We start from the raw sequence: 14,907 nt of genomic DNA, 5'->3' as shown, positions 1-14,907 counted from the left end.
TTTTTCCATTACCTGTTTCCATATTTCCTTCACCTCCCTTAATATACCACAGGCAGAGAAAGCATTGAGAAATTAAGAAGAAAGAGGCTTTGTTTTAAGGCTGTTTTACAAGATGTGATAAATGGGTGTATTCTGACAGGCTCACATTTTACTGCTCTTTCAAGATTTACGAGCAACATCATAAACGGCCCAATCGCATACAGAAGTCGCACAGAACCGGGAGCTCCCATTTCTGAGCGTGGCAGCGTGAGTGCTCCTCCAGATGCCGCCAGCGAGGACCCAGCCTGGTTCGTTAACCAAGACCTGGCACCTTCGGAGAGCACGCGTCAGAGCTAGCCATCCCTCTTCACTCAGATTATTTACCGAATTCATGAAATCATTCTCATTTCATCAGCAGCTCTCTTAAGGGTGAACAGAGCGAATAAAGAACAAAAAATCGGGGTCAGCTGCCCTTTATTGCTAGTCACTTCCTGGGCAACTTTTCGCTATGCTGGGCCTCAGTTACACTGTGGATAGAAGAAGCATTTACAGAAATTAATTACTATGGGGAGGATCTTATTCCCTCTGAAAAATTTAAAAATATAGCTAAGGGGGGGGAAAAAAATCTGCTGAAAACATGATTCGTATAGTTCTAAGCACTCTGCTGCATATACCTCAGCATGAATAAGCTCTAAATAGATAAGTATGGCTAATTTTGCCTGAGTGAGGCTGAATTTTATGCCAATTTTATGAGAAAAGTGAAATGCAGTTGTTTTGTTTTTTTAATGATCTAACTGCAATTCTTTCTCCAAAGAATTAAAAACAAAAAACAAAAAAAAACAACCTATAGGTACCTGCAGCAGTTCTTTGCAGCTATGGAACATGAAAACACTGTAGAATTCCTCTTGAAAGACCATTTCTACAGAATTACCACCAAAGAAAATATTTGCTTAAGCTCTCCCAACCTAAAACAGTGCTGAAATTCATCCTCAGTTCTTCTGGGCTCCTGTATCTCCAAAATCAGTCTTCTGACTGAATCTCGTTATTAATTTTTACTCAAGTAATGAAGCAAGGAACAACCAGTTCCCTCCGCAGGATCATTCTGCTTCTGAAATAGGAAGAAGAATAGTAATAACACAATACAATTTATTTAATTTAGAAGATTAAATAGCTGATAAGGTGATTCAATGTTTACAGTGTCTTTCACAGAAAAAAAGAAAAAGAAAGGAGCTCTAATCTGAGACTTCTGTGATGCAAAAAGATCTTGCTCATCCTGTGCTCTAAGAAAAATTTAACCTAAGTATCTTCAGTTTGGCATATGCAAAGAATATGGCTCAGTCAGTGTGCAGCACCAGGTCTCAAGCAACGGGCAGATTCAGCATTTATTTACTGAGAGCAAACTCAGCAATGGCCTCTTCTCTGCTGGACAAAGCGTTGGGTTTTTTTGTTTGTGTTTTTTCCTCCCCACATTTTCAGTGTGAGCCACGTAGTTGTAGTCTATGAGATTCTTGTTTCATAGAAATTGGAGCACTGTCACTCTATTCGTTCCCATTTTTACAACACTGTATCAGGCCCCTTTGACTGAGGACTCGCTGACAGCCCCACATCCAGGCATTTCAGACATTAACGCTAACTCATCTCCGCTATTACTGCAGCTCATGATGACAGAGGTCCTTAGGACACCGAAAGCACACGAGGCTTTGGAGGTTAAAGGCAATCTGTGAATTTCATCTGACCCCAGACTGGGGTTGGTAGGACACGTGGCACGGAGCCACGGCCCAGGGGAGCTGGGATGATCGGTGCCACCTGAAGCTCTCGCCCACGTTTTTCTGCGTCTCTTTGCAGCCACCCACAGCCTGTTCTGGTGCTGAACATACCAATTACAGGACTAGTATCTGGGCAGTAAATCAACAGAAATCTACAGCAAAAGCTGTTCAAATAAAAAAACAGTTAAAGACAGGAAGGCTTGAAGTAGGACACCTGGTTTTCCTTTGTGAGGATAGTTATGGAAAAGTAATTTGCTATTCTACAGTTAGCTCCAGGCACAGATTTCCAAGAATTGTATCTCCACAACATTGAGCATGAAGCTTCTTACACTGCAGAGACAATAGGAATCTATAGTAACTCCTACACGACTAACAGGCAAGCTGCGATAGTACAGGAAAGGGCCGGGGAAGGAAAAAGAGGTATTTAGAAAGATCCAGAAAGAACAATTTTTTCCCACTTAAAGAACAATTATCACAGAATTTTGCTAATACATTTCACATATGTTGGAAACAGTTGAAGACCACGTAGCTTTCGTGCCTGAAAACTGGAACACAATAGAAAACTAAACAGCACTGGAAGCTATAATTCACTGGAGAAGTATATTTTAGGTTAAAAAAAAGTAAAAAAAAAAAAAAAAAAAAAGGAGTCATCATCAAGCATCGTCGAGTTCAGAAAGCCAGAACCAAGAACTGCCTGTGCCCAGAAGTGCAAAGTGCACTTGCTAAACCTTCTGGCTGATTATCACAAGAGTAGAAGCTGCATCGCTTACGGGAGCCCTGTCCTCCGTGGCAGCGTGCAGGATTCGTCCGTGAGGGCCAGCGGGGTCGTGGCCGCTCATCACTGTTAAACAACAGCAAGCGGCTCCCTGGACTCAAGGGGATCCTCCCCATTTATAAAAATATAGCAAATCGAGGTTATACCACGTGTTATATACCGCAGCTAGAAAGCACACATTTTCCAGTTTTGGATCAGACCTCGATCTGAGGGCAAGAACTTGGAGATCTGAACTAGCAGATCTGCCATAATAAAATAGGCCCAGCTTAACTCCTACTGCAATTATCTGAAAATCTGCAGGACACACACACACACACACACACTCTTAACGCAGCAGATTTTCAGCAAAGCATTCGTTCAGGAAGCAGAGAGAGATACGGAAACGCAGGCATTATTCACAAGAAACATTTTCATTCTCCACAACAAATTTTCACAAACTTGTCAGCTCTGTCCTGCGCTCACCTCCTCCCTGTAGACGAACACAAGCTCGAAATGCACTTTGAGAACTGAATTCGTTTTCCATGACTGCTTGGAAAAAATGGAAAAGCTTTTTTCTGTTTTCTTTCCTTTCTCTCCCATCCAGATGTGGGCTGCACAAGGAAGACAACATAGCTAGCAGTTTTGCTGTTAAGCAGATGTCGTATAGCAGATCCATGTAAAATATGCCTCCATTTATCCATAGTCAAAAATGTGCACTTCCAAATTTCCAAAAATGGATACAAAGAAACTTAACTAACCTCACCAGCTGGTTCTGAAGTTTCATAAATATATTAGTAGCAGGTCTAGTCTAAATCATCTCTGACGGAGAAACGGGGAGGACCATTTTCTACCATCACACTTTGCACAGGAGGTACCACTCCACTTCTGAATGTATCACATTTAGAGAGAGAAGGTTCTTTACAATACAGTTAGGCATATAGTGATTGTTTTCTAAAAAACATTTAAAACTACATTTTACATGGGCTTTAGAGAAATTTCAACAATAGAGAAACAAATGCTGTGATAGCTCTGTGTAGCCCGAGTAGACTATGGAAAATGTTTCAGGTAGGAAAAAAATATAAAAAAAGGAAATGCAGGGTTTGCTAATAAATTATATATTTCTGGAAAAGTCAAGAAAACTCTGGTTGCGACACATTAAAGATATATATGTGCTCCTCTGGAACCTTAACCTGAGGCTTCTAAAGACCTTTGTACACGTCAGGACATTGACTCGCACCCTTGCTGCCAGCAACCGCTTTGGCTGGTGCTTCAGGAGCTTCACGTCACGGGCCCGGAGAGCAGTTTGGCCAAGGCACGGCGGGCTAGCGTCAAACACAGAAACAGTACAAGAAGGACCCAGAAATACCGAGTTCTTTTGTGTTTTTCACCTGTCGACCCTCCAGCGCTTTACAAAAGGGGTGACAACCGTTATCTCCGGGCAGCAGGGAGCACACGCGCTCAGGGGAGCTGCGAGGTCGCCGGGCTGTCACGGACAACGTGGGAACAGGGCTCCCGCCCCGTGTGCCGGGCGGCATCCAGCCGGGCAGCCTGCTTGCTTTATCTCAGCCCTATTTCCCGGTCTGTAATCCAGAGTAATTCCATGCGGGAGTGACTCACTGCTTTGCCATTTATGAGCCAGCGGGAGCACCCCGTTCGCCACTGCCTTCCTGGCAGCTCCGCGGTGGCCTCACCGCTCAAAAGGCAGATAGAGAAAGAAACTGTCCCCAAAAAGTGTTTGTCTTGTTTATGCCCTCCAAACTCCTTCTGAGCACAGATACATCTCACCTCAGCCAGCTGCCTGGAGGGGGAACATGAAGTTTTCATTATGGAGTTTAAATGTATTTCCTAAAACCAAACCCTCACCACCTCTATTTTTTTCTTTTTTTTTGAACCACAGTTTGGGGCTTTTAGTGCTATAAATAAGTCCATATATACCATAAAACCTGATTATAATTAGTCGCACAAGTAAAATTACGAGTGTAATTAACCACAACAATTAATTGAAATGCCTTTGGGACATTATTTCCCTTCTTGCAGTTGAATGCAATTTGCATTTAAAGTTATAATATAAAAGGTGTAATATTTTCAGAGATCATAATAAATTCATGTTATTTTATTATCTTTTACCTATTAATACCTTCTGTAATGATTTAGACATCCAGTACTCAAATACAGTTCTGATAACAAAAAAAAAAGCTGACACTATTTTCTTACCAATGGTTTTTGTTTCCTTATAATCCATCTCCAGTTAGCTAAACTTTTCCACTCCATTTATTTTTATTTTATTAAGAAAACCTCACAAAAATATATTAGTTTCCATCTACTGAAATTACCTTCATCATGACAATACCCAAACACTTTCCATGTTGCTAAGACCTCGTTGTTCCCAGCACGTAGGAGAAATATCTTGATTGATCAGTTTACAGATATGTGTGGTTATGAAAAACTTATGAGGAAGAAAGGAAGGTAGAAGTCTTACCTTCTGCTGACTGTGCTGATGTTAAGATTAAGCCCTAAATAAATCATAGGCATTTTCTATCAAGAACGTTATATCTTTGAAAACCTAGAATCATTCAGATTTCCTATACATGAAACAGAGTTACCCAAAAATTCTTTCTTACATTCAGTATAACACTATGTTTTATGGTCTGGAACCCAACAGTCACTGCTGAATCTGTGAACAATCCCAAGAGAAAAAACTTCCCTAAGGTAGAGGAAAGTCGCTGCTTAAAAGAGCGGGATGAAGACATGAAGTCACCGCTGCAGTGCTGCGCTCTGTATCGATCCTGTTCAGCTGAAATCGAGTGCGGCTGATGACAGCTCTGGTTTCCGTGCAGCACCTCATTCAAACACATATAAGCAAAAAAGGAGGATTCACCATTAATTTCCACACCCTGGAAGAATCAGTGATACAACTGAAAATACTTGGAACAGGGTATGAGACCAGTCCTGGTGCAGTGAGTGTACCCTTTGCCTGAATAACTCGGATGAAGACCACGAAGCAATTCGTAAGCATAGAAATTGCCAAAGCTCCATCGACTTCAACAGAGTTAGAGCAATCTGCACGGCAGAGAACGTGGTCTCTTATCAAGTGCTGCAAACAGGACTTTAGTGTCACTCATATGAAAAGACTGAAACGGGTTTCTATTGTCCTGATTGTTATTATCATAGTGCCAGCGCATAAACGGGAAGTTAGGGTTTCTGATCCCACAGATATGACTGCACATGTTATGTAACAAAACTGATTATTTTAAAATCACCTACTAAAACTGATAAAATGCAAACATTCAGGTTACATGGAAATACATTTAAAAAGTCAACACAACTTCTACTGCCACCATGGGAATATTTTCAGAGTGTAACAGAGAAGAGTTGGTAGGAGAACAGGTAATCTGCAGTTCATGATTTACAAATGCCTTGCACAAAGCTTATTAAAAGGAAAAATTATGCTTGACAGTTTCTCAGCAAGTATCAAATGACCTTAGTAACAGATTCAGCTCCCAGATATAGAAGTCAGTTTGGTGAAACCTAGTGGTTTGTTTTAGTAACACTAGACAATGCACATGGGAGGTTTTAAAAAGGACTGTATAACAGAAGCAGACATACAAACCACTTTGCCAGTTAAAATTCACTTACAAAAGACAAAGAGCACCCACAGTAAGCTATATAAGATGGAATTAACTCTTCCAGTAGCTCACTTCTCCCCTTTGACTAAGACATACATGGCTAAGTAAGCCTTAACTTCTCCAGAAGATAGAGCTGCTTAGGGTTTATGTCTGTTGTGGCTGAACAGACTAAACAGGGGCTTAAAAAAAATAAATAAAGAAGAATAAAGAAGAATGAGAAAAGGGTTAAAAAAAAAGAGAGTAGAAGTTTATATTGCAAAAGTTATAAAAATTGCTCGCATCAGATCCCATAGAAGTAGTAGTATAATCTACTTCTCCATTCAGAAGATCAGGAAGAACAGTACAATAATAAAATCTGCCGGTCGCATGGACAGCGGTAATAAAAGTTCAGTATCAGTGCCTGCTTCGCTGTAACTAACTGCCAAGTTCCTGCCAAGAAGGCTGAAATGGAATGATTAACACATCCTGCGCCCTCATTACGGAGCATTCAATTACCCCAGGATACTCCGTGGCAAACGGATCGTTTTCAGTTCAATGTCCCCCACGCTGCACACGATCGGCCAGCCGTGTTCTGCTTTTCCGCTCCTCATCCTGGGTTGCCTTGTTTTTCTTTCTCGTCTCAAAGTTACCTGAAAGGGAACTTTGAGAAAAGACAGTCCTCTTGCACCAATATTCAAAACGCTCCTACTTTAGTATTTGTGTTAAGTAATTTTTCAAAGAAGCTCCTTGCAGCACCTTCTAAGCAAACATTGCCATTTATTCGTATTATGAGGAATTTGGATTGCCACTGATGATTTATAAGACTGTTCAATCAGTAAAAATAATTCTAATCCTAACTGGAAGAATAGTAGTTTCTTCTCCCCACCATCTCTCACTCCTTTTTCCCCTTTCTTTTAAAGCATCCCAGTATTATAAATGGCATACAGCAAAATGCAGCGTTATCAGCCGTTATTATGAGTAATCCAACTGTATAAGGCAACCCTTGATTCTCAGAATTATGCTGTCAGTGATATGCTGGGGGCCAGGGAAACAAGTGGGAGAAAATTGATTCAAGTCCCTATTTCTCTTTTGTTACAGAAGTAAAACAACATTTTTATTTCAATAAACTTACTTTTTGAAACATTTTCCTAAAGTCTGTGGTAAAGATCAAAGATAGCCTGGAAAGTAGAATCAGAAAATGAATTTGCATGCTTAAACAAATAAATTAAATGATAAAATTCAAAGGTTATGCTTGGTATCAATAGGAACCCTTCATTCACCTCATCCACGTTACAAAGAAAGTTTACTCAACTCTGAATTGCAGAAAGAAGGCGAAAAATTTTTGTTTAAAAAGATAAAGACAAATAGTGAGGCAGCCTGGAAGAAATTGTCCTCTACATGAGCTACTACAATAGCAAATATTTTTTACTGGCCTGTAACAGTTTCCATCAGAGACAATTTGAAGTTCATATTAAAGTTTCAATCTTCATCTTGGCAGAAGGCAGGGAATGGGAACACTAACAGCTTGTGAGATTCGTTCCTCTGATGGCAGTTGGACTTTTTTACTAGATGCAGTAACGCGTATTGGATTCCCGGAGGTGGATTCCTAGCGCCGCTACCAGAGACCGCCCGAAAAGCGGGGGCTTCAGGAGACAGCTCTGCGACCCGCACGGAGCAGGCAGGCTGGAAGATTTCGAAGCGGCACTACTGCTTTTCAAACAATCTCTTTTTCACTATTCATGTTCCTGGAGTCAGCCATGTGGGCCCAAGGCATCGGCACTACTTTAAATCAAACCAATCTAGAGCACTTTCTGTTAAAGTAGGATGTTCTTTACATCTGAGATCAGAGTGATTTACAGCATGAATCTTAACCCCGGCAGGATCATCCACCTAAAGGTCAAGGGTCCAAAGCCAAAAGACCGAAGTGCGCTGCCAGGGAATAAACTGCCACCTGAGGGTCCTTCCAGCAGATAACTGCAAAAATGAGACTAAAGAACTAGCATTCTGAAATAAAGGTTCAGTAAGGGCCTAACAACAGAAATAAAATAAGAAGTCCCATATAGGGCACAGTATTTCACCCAGAAGTTAATGGAGGCTTGTGGCATATAAAGGGATGAACGGTCTCAAACTAAACCAGAGCTTAACAAGCGAGGAGAGCCCAGCTTTACAGTCCCCTTGCTCACAATTGCATAATGTGACATGACAAGTTTAAATATCCAGTACCTTTTTCCAACTGACCTAATAACATTTATCGGAGTGCTGTGGCTTTGAGGAAAACACCCACACAAGTCACCAGGCTTGCAGTTAAACTGCGAGAACAGATAACACCAAACTGGAGGAGAAAAAAGGCAGCGAGGACACTTGAAAACCGCTTCACTCTCAATCTGTTCATTCGGAGCCAGGGAGCACAACTGCGGACGTGGACAAACTACAGATAGCTCAAGTGACCTGCCCATAGCGCACTGTTTTTGCTTTTGGTATCCCAATTATTTTGGGACCCTTGGGGATTTAAGCAGTAAAACAACTGAAAAATATTTGGCACAGCTTACAAACGACTGTCGGCAAAAGCCAGCTCAGCTAGCGTGGTTATTCTGCAATAAAAGCAGTTGTGGTGAAGGCACCTGAAAGCAGTCTGAAGCTCTTTGAAAATTATGGAGCCTGTTCTCTAGCTGATAGAGCAGAGCAGCTATCCGAAATGAATCTGGCTTCCCTCTGCCAGTATTCTTCCTCAAATACCTTCCTTTGGAGTGATCTTGTGTGTTAAACAAAATACATAAACAATAGAAAATAATGTTAGCATTTCACTATTATACCCATGAATCCAAAAACACCATTATAATCATCACCCCTGCCCCCTCCCCCAAATTATGGTACTGATTTGAAGTGCTGGGAAACTTCAGTTTTCCTTTCATTCAGATGGAGAACTAACATTTTATAGAAAAGCATTCCTTTGTGATATATACACTTTCATGGATTCACATAGAAGGTACCATACATCATTTTATCACAGCAAGGGTTGTAAAGGCTAGGTAGATTAAATTTTGTACTGTGGGAAACTATAAAAGAGTCTGATGAGAAGCTTAAATCATCATTTTTATGCAAGAGAAACAAACAAGGCCAGTTCCAATTGCTCTTGCCAGAGCCCCTTAAAGGGACAGTTTTCCACAGACACATGAAAACAAAACTGCAGGTATCTATGCAAAAAATCTGTTTTTATATTTGAATGACTGGCTGCCTTTTGGTAGGTCAGTAACTCCGTGTGGCATTTTTCTAGTGAACACTCTGCAGTTTATTATGAGATAAAGAATCCAGCTAAGAAAAACACTCCCCTCCCCACCTTTCCCCCCCCTTTTTTAAACCACAAAGCAAAGAAAAAGAAGTTTTGTTTAACAGACTGGAGCGATCTGAAAAATCAGAGCTCAGGTTGCGCATGTGTCAGCTTTTCCATTGCTGATACTGTTTCCTTCTGCTATTCTGCATTTATTTTTAAAAGGTCATTAAGCAAGAGACAAAAGGTGAAGTGCAATGTTACAGATTTATAACCTCCCTGAGCATTCGTTAAACAAAGGGAGAATGCTGCCTCGAACACAAAAGCGTAGGTAAAGTAAGGGTCTGCTTTCCATGCTGAGACAAAGTCCAGCAGTTAAAGGAAGCAAGACCAAAAGCGGCTAAATGAAATATTTTACCAAGGGATATTCACATCTGTGTTCTATCCCTTACTTTCCTTTAATGAATTCTTTTTTTTATTATTATTATTTGACCCCTACCCCTCTTGACACTAAACCTGTCTTTTCTTGTATTAAACTGTCTGTCACTTGCATGAAAGAGAATGCAACTTTAAAGTATAGCTAGAATTTTTATCTCAGTTAAAACAAAATCAGTTAAACAACAACCTGAGCTTTTATTCCTACAGATTTTGTGCCAAAAATTAATAATTCTGGTCACTTTTAATTCTTACCACATTACACCACTGCTAGTTTGTCTCATGTCTTGCTGAGCTGTCAAATCTCTGGATTATGCTAAAAGCAAATTTTAATGACTTCTCTAATTAAGTCACTATTTGGAAATGTTATATACTCTAAAGGCATATTGGTCATATTTGACTCATAATCATTTAAAGAAATATAATTAAGGGGAAAGGTAAGAAGTTTAAACACCCAGTGTGACATCCTCGTTCACATCTCAAACGGTCAAATTGCTCCTCTGATACGCTGCCAGCATTTTATCAAAAAGCTTCCACTAAAATTCTCTTTGTTACAAGTTAAATACTGGGGCTGTCTACGCTCAAAGAGGTTGCGTGCTCAAAGATTTATTCCCTTGCTAATGTCTTTTAAACAGGAACATTTTTATAATCAAAACTGAACACAAAAAGGCAAGACCACATGGCAAGCAAACATTTCCAACTCCCTTGCTCCTGAACAAGGGTCATAAACATGAGCGTGCGCTAATGGCCAATATGTCTCCATCAGATCTTCCTGTATGGAATCCTCTCCTGCTCCTTAAAAAAGCTTGCTGATGTAATGTGAGTGGTTTTGATTTAAAAGTCTCTAGCAAGGTTTTTGTTTTGTTTTTTCCTAATATTGAAAGGAAAACATCATCCAACAAAAATTCATCTTTCTTTTCTGTTTGCTGGTAGATCTCAACACAAAAGAAATCCTCCAGGATCTAGATGAAGTATTGAAGCATGATTTAGATTGCTGCATGAACATCTGAACATCAGAGCCTGAAAGTTCAGATCCCAGGCAGCCCTGCCCTTGTGACCTTGGAAACGACTTCAATCCATAGAAAAATTCAGGTTGGAAGAGACCTCATGAGGTCTCTGCTCAAAGCAGGGCCAGCTATGAGGTCAGACTCAGTTGCAGAGGGATTTATCCAGGTGGGTCTTGAAAACCTCCAGGGACAGAGATCCCACAGCTGCTGCGGGCTGCCCGTCCCCGTGCTGGACTGCTCTCTGGAGAAAAAGTTTTTCCTTATATTAAGTCAGAACTGCTCTTATTTAAACTTGTCTGCTGTCTCTCACCCTTCACGATGTGAAGGGCTCCAGCTTTCCAATCATCTCATCTTTCCTGTACTGGGGGGGAGGGAAGGGGCAAAACTGGACACTGTCTTCTAGGTGCAGTCGGGTGAGTGCTGAGAAAAGGGGGATAATCACTGCCCTCAGTCGACTGGCTCTGCTCCCGGTAACGCTGCCCGGGATGCTCTGAGCCCTCCTTGCTGCCCGGGCACACTGCTGGCGCGGGCTGAGCTTGCTGCCCTCGTCTTCAGCTTGCTGCATCGCATTGCTCCATGGTCATTGACTACCCGTTGCTAAACCCTGCTCACTGCAGACAGCTTCTCCGCTAACTCAGGCGAGACCTGGGAACAAACTTAGCGTTCTTTGTTCTTCTCAGAGTATTCCTGCACGGCATTGGTACAGAGAACAGTACGCTGGGGCAACTGCAAATGTCAGCGGAGTGGTTTGGAGGAGGGATCTGCCTAACAATGCAAGGGCCAGATCTTTGTAATCACATTGTTCCTCGCATTGTCTCATTACTCCAAACATAATCCTTCTGATTTATTTGTAATGCTTTCTTAATTTGCCGCTGGTGGTGTTGGATCCTGTTTCTGTCTCTGAAGCAGCAGCTTTCCTTTGTTGTTATCCAGTTCTTAACATGCACTCTTCAGTTTTCCTGCAGTTCCTCATTGGGAAGCCAAAGTTTATTTATAACACATATAAATATTTTCTCCATCAAAATGCTGCATTAAGTGAGGGGACAATTTTTAATCTGCAAACCATCTCAGCCATTGTACACTAAACGTAAACAGGATTTAGAAGAACACAGTCCTTTCTATATCATATCTCAGCAAGCTTTAAACAGGTGAGACTACCTGTGTCCTCAAGGACAGCACAGAGCTATCGAAATACCTGGCCAAACTTCTCTCTGATGTGGTGCTGTAAGACTGAAGCAAAGCCTGTTTCCTCAAACTGTTTTTATGGTTTCAAAAATAGCCAGCAGGTAATCCACCACCCTTCCAATTTATTTCTTGCCAGTTTAGTTCATTGCTTCTACCTTAGTTTGATCAAAAAACCTCAGAGGGACTGCAGAAAGATAATATAACTTGCAAGATATTCAGAAGAAATAAAAAGCTATAGACAAGTCAGTCAGAAGAAGATACGGATTTGCAGACAAAATCTGAAAGTCTACTTTAGATAGCTCTTGATGTGACAGAATGCTGACAAACCAAAGAATAAATAAAGTATTTCAGAAAAGAAAATATTTTCATTTAACTTTTTTTTTTTTTTTTAAATCAACTATATCTGCAAGTATTAGAGCATGTCTGAATTAAACGACACTGCTTTGAGCAGAAGGCTGGACTAGATGACTTCCTGAAGTTTCTTCCAACCTCAATTATTTTATGATTCAATAATTCTATACAAAATAATACATCAAGCTACTATTTCACTTGTATTAAGTCTATGTTACACATTGTTGTCCACGGAAAGACTGATGGAAAAGAGAAAAGCAGGTTATTCCAGCATGTTGCACAGAATTAAGAAACAACTTACTGAAAAATGTTCAAAGTCATAATGTTCAGACATACTGTTTTTAAAAACTGGAATGCGCAGTTGTCTCACACATGAACTCCATAAACTATCTCACTTGTACTTTGCACCCAATAAAAAAATATAACACTGAAAAAATAATTTCAACAGTACTAAGATGAATGATATTGCTTAACCTAGTACAAGGATTCCTACATTTTCAGAGGTCAGGCAAATACTTTAACAAAGACTGTGAAGCATCTGTTGCTATGTATTTTTAACAAGGGATGAACTAAATGAACTCTGATAAACAAAAGCAGCATGGGACTCACCTAAGGACATTTTGCTTGGCAGTCATAATTTTTAAATAAAGTGTTAAAAGACAGAATGTAGGGCTCACTAAATTAGGTAATGTGACACAGAGTCCACTGTGCTGTGTTTTTACGATTTTATATTGACAACAGATATGAATAGCTGGAGTCATCACTGTGTCATTAAATCTAAAATTTAAGAACAACATCAGAATCTGACAATTTTCAAGAACTGCTGTTACGTATTTTTTCCTGTTAATAACTGCTGTGTGTAAAGCACACTCAGTTCCTCTAAACCATGTGATCCCATTCATTTGGCCATAAAAGCTGGCAGGAAAGTAAGTAATAACTTAGATGAAAGGCTACACAATATTAATTAGAAAGACAGAAAATAAGTGGTAGGATATACATTTCAATACATTGAAAGGAAGCATTTAACTGTTAGAGGTCTGTCTGTAATGATCTTAAATGAAAATGAGAGTGGTATTTATCAATTTATTTTTCCTCATTTGCTTTCCCCACTCACAGAATTAGCGCAGAGTGCCTGCTAAGAGGGACTGCTCCCAGCCAGGTTTTCTAGACCCCGTTAACAACTACCACAAGCTTCCTGTATTTAGGCATTCCTGGGAGAGGTATCTTTCCACCATTTCCCACTTATTTTTGCAACAGCCTTAGTAAAGCTTACAAACAGGTATACTTTTCATCCTTGTTTTTTTTTTAATATATCTTTTTTAGCCTTAAAATGAGTGTCTGTGCATTCTTTTGTTACCTCTGCACTTCTCACAGGCTTGAATAAATATAGGAAGGCCGTTTATTTTGGTTTTATCATCAATACCCGTTTCTTCAGCATCAACACAACCACTGCAATGTGAGACGCAAATGCTGCCAACAATTGATTGCATTAAAGCATAACTATTAACTGAAGCTTAATAAATTAATACAAGTTTTCCTAATGCTCTTCAGTTTTAAGGAGGTCACTTTTCATAAAAATCAAGATAAAGACCTAAGCTTGATTTTACCGTATCTCCTTTCAACCGGGCCTTTAGAACAACAATTATACGAGAATATGGCACTATCCTACGGGCATCCTGATGACCTGTTCAGTTATCTTTCTCTCAGAGCCTACTGGATTTGTGTGCACAGACAAAAGGACTCAATTGCAAAACCCAGGAAAACTGATAATAAAGTCTGTCTTAGTGATAAACACTATCAAAAAAAAAAAAAACCCAAACCCAAGAACCTTGAGGGAGCTTGCATGTACAAAAATAAATAAATAATAAATAAATAAATCAAAAGACAGGATCTTACCATCTGTTTTAGTTACTTATTTTGCCAGATACTGAGACTCATAGGGAGGGCAACTATTAGATGGTGCAGAACTTCTAGATTCTATAAATATGTTAAAAAAATATTGATTTACATTAAATCCAGAAACATTCTTAACATTATTTCCAGTTTGTGGCTGTTTTTGCTAAATAGCCCTTATCAAACATTGCCTTTAATTTTCAAGAACAGGAAATCTTTTACACATGAACAAGGAAGTTGGAGGCTTGTCCCAAACAAAAGGAATAATCTTCCAAGATTCTGTTAGGTTTTTATTTTCCTGAAACGATAAATCAGCAAGCATGGATGACTGCATTTTACTAACTTCTTGCTTGTATTTACTGGACCTAAGGGGAAAAAAAGGATAACAAAAGCTGAAATTAATACACACATTGATCCTATGGGCGTTCAGCCAGTCCGAGGCAGCTGTGCCTGCAGTTTGTGTGCTTTCTCAGGACACTTAACGGCACAGATCTGCAGATAGTAGAGAAGTCTACTACATAGAGACAAAAACCGACACCATCTCCCGCGCCAACCAAGGGCAGCGTAGGGAGCACGAGGATATGCTCTTGCCGTACCCAGCAACTCCAGAACAGGTACAAGCAATAGAATACAGATCAGAAATGCTTTTGGAGTTGGGCTTTTA

The sequence above is a fragment of the Apteryx rowi genome, unplaced genomic scaffold (assembly GCF_003343035.1).
Source record: "Apteryx rowi isolate R43461 unplaced genomic scaffold, aptRow1 scaffold_324, whole genome shotgun sequence".
In the NCBI taxonomy this organism is placed as follows: Eukaryota; Metazoa; Chordata; class Aves; order Apterygiformes; family Apterygidae; genus Apteryx; species Apteryx rowi.
The sequence above is the reverse complement of the archived record's forward strand: the minus strand, read 5'-3'. Positions refer to the sequence as shown.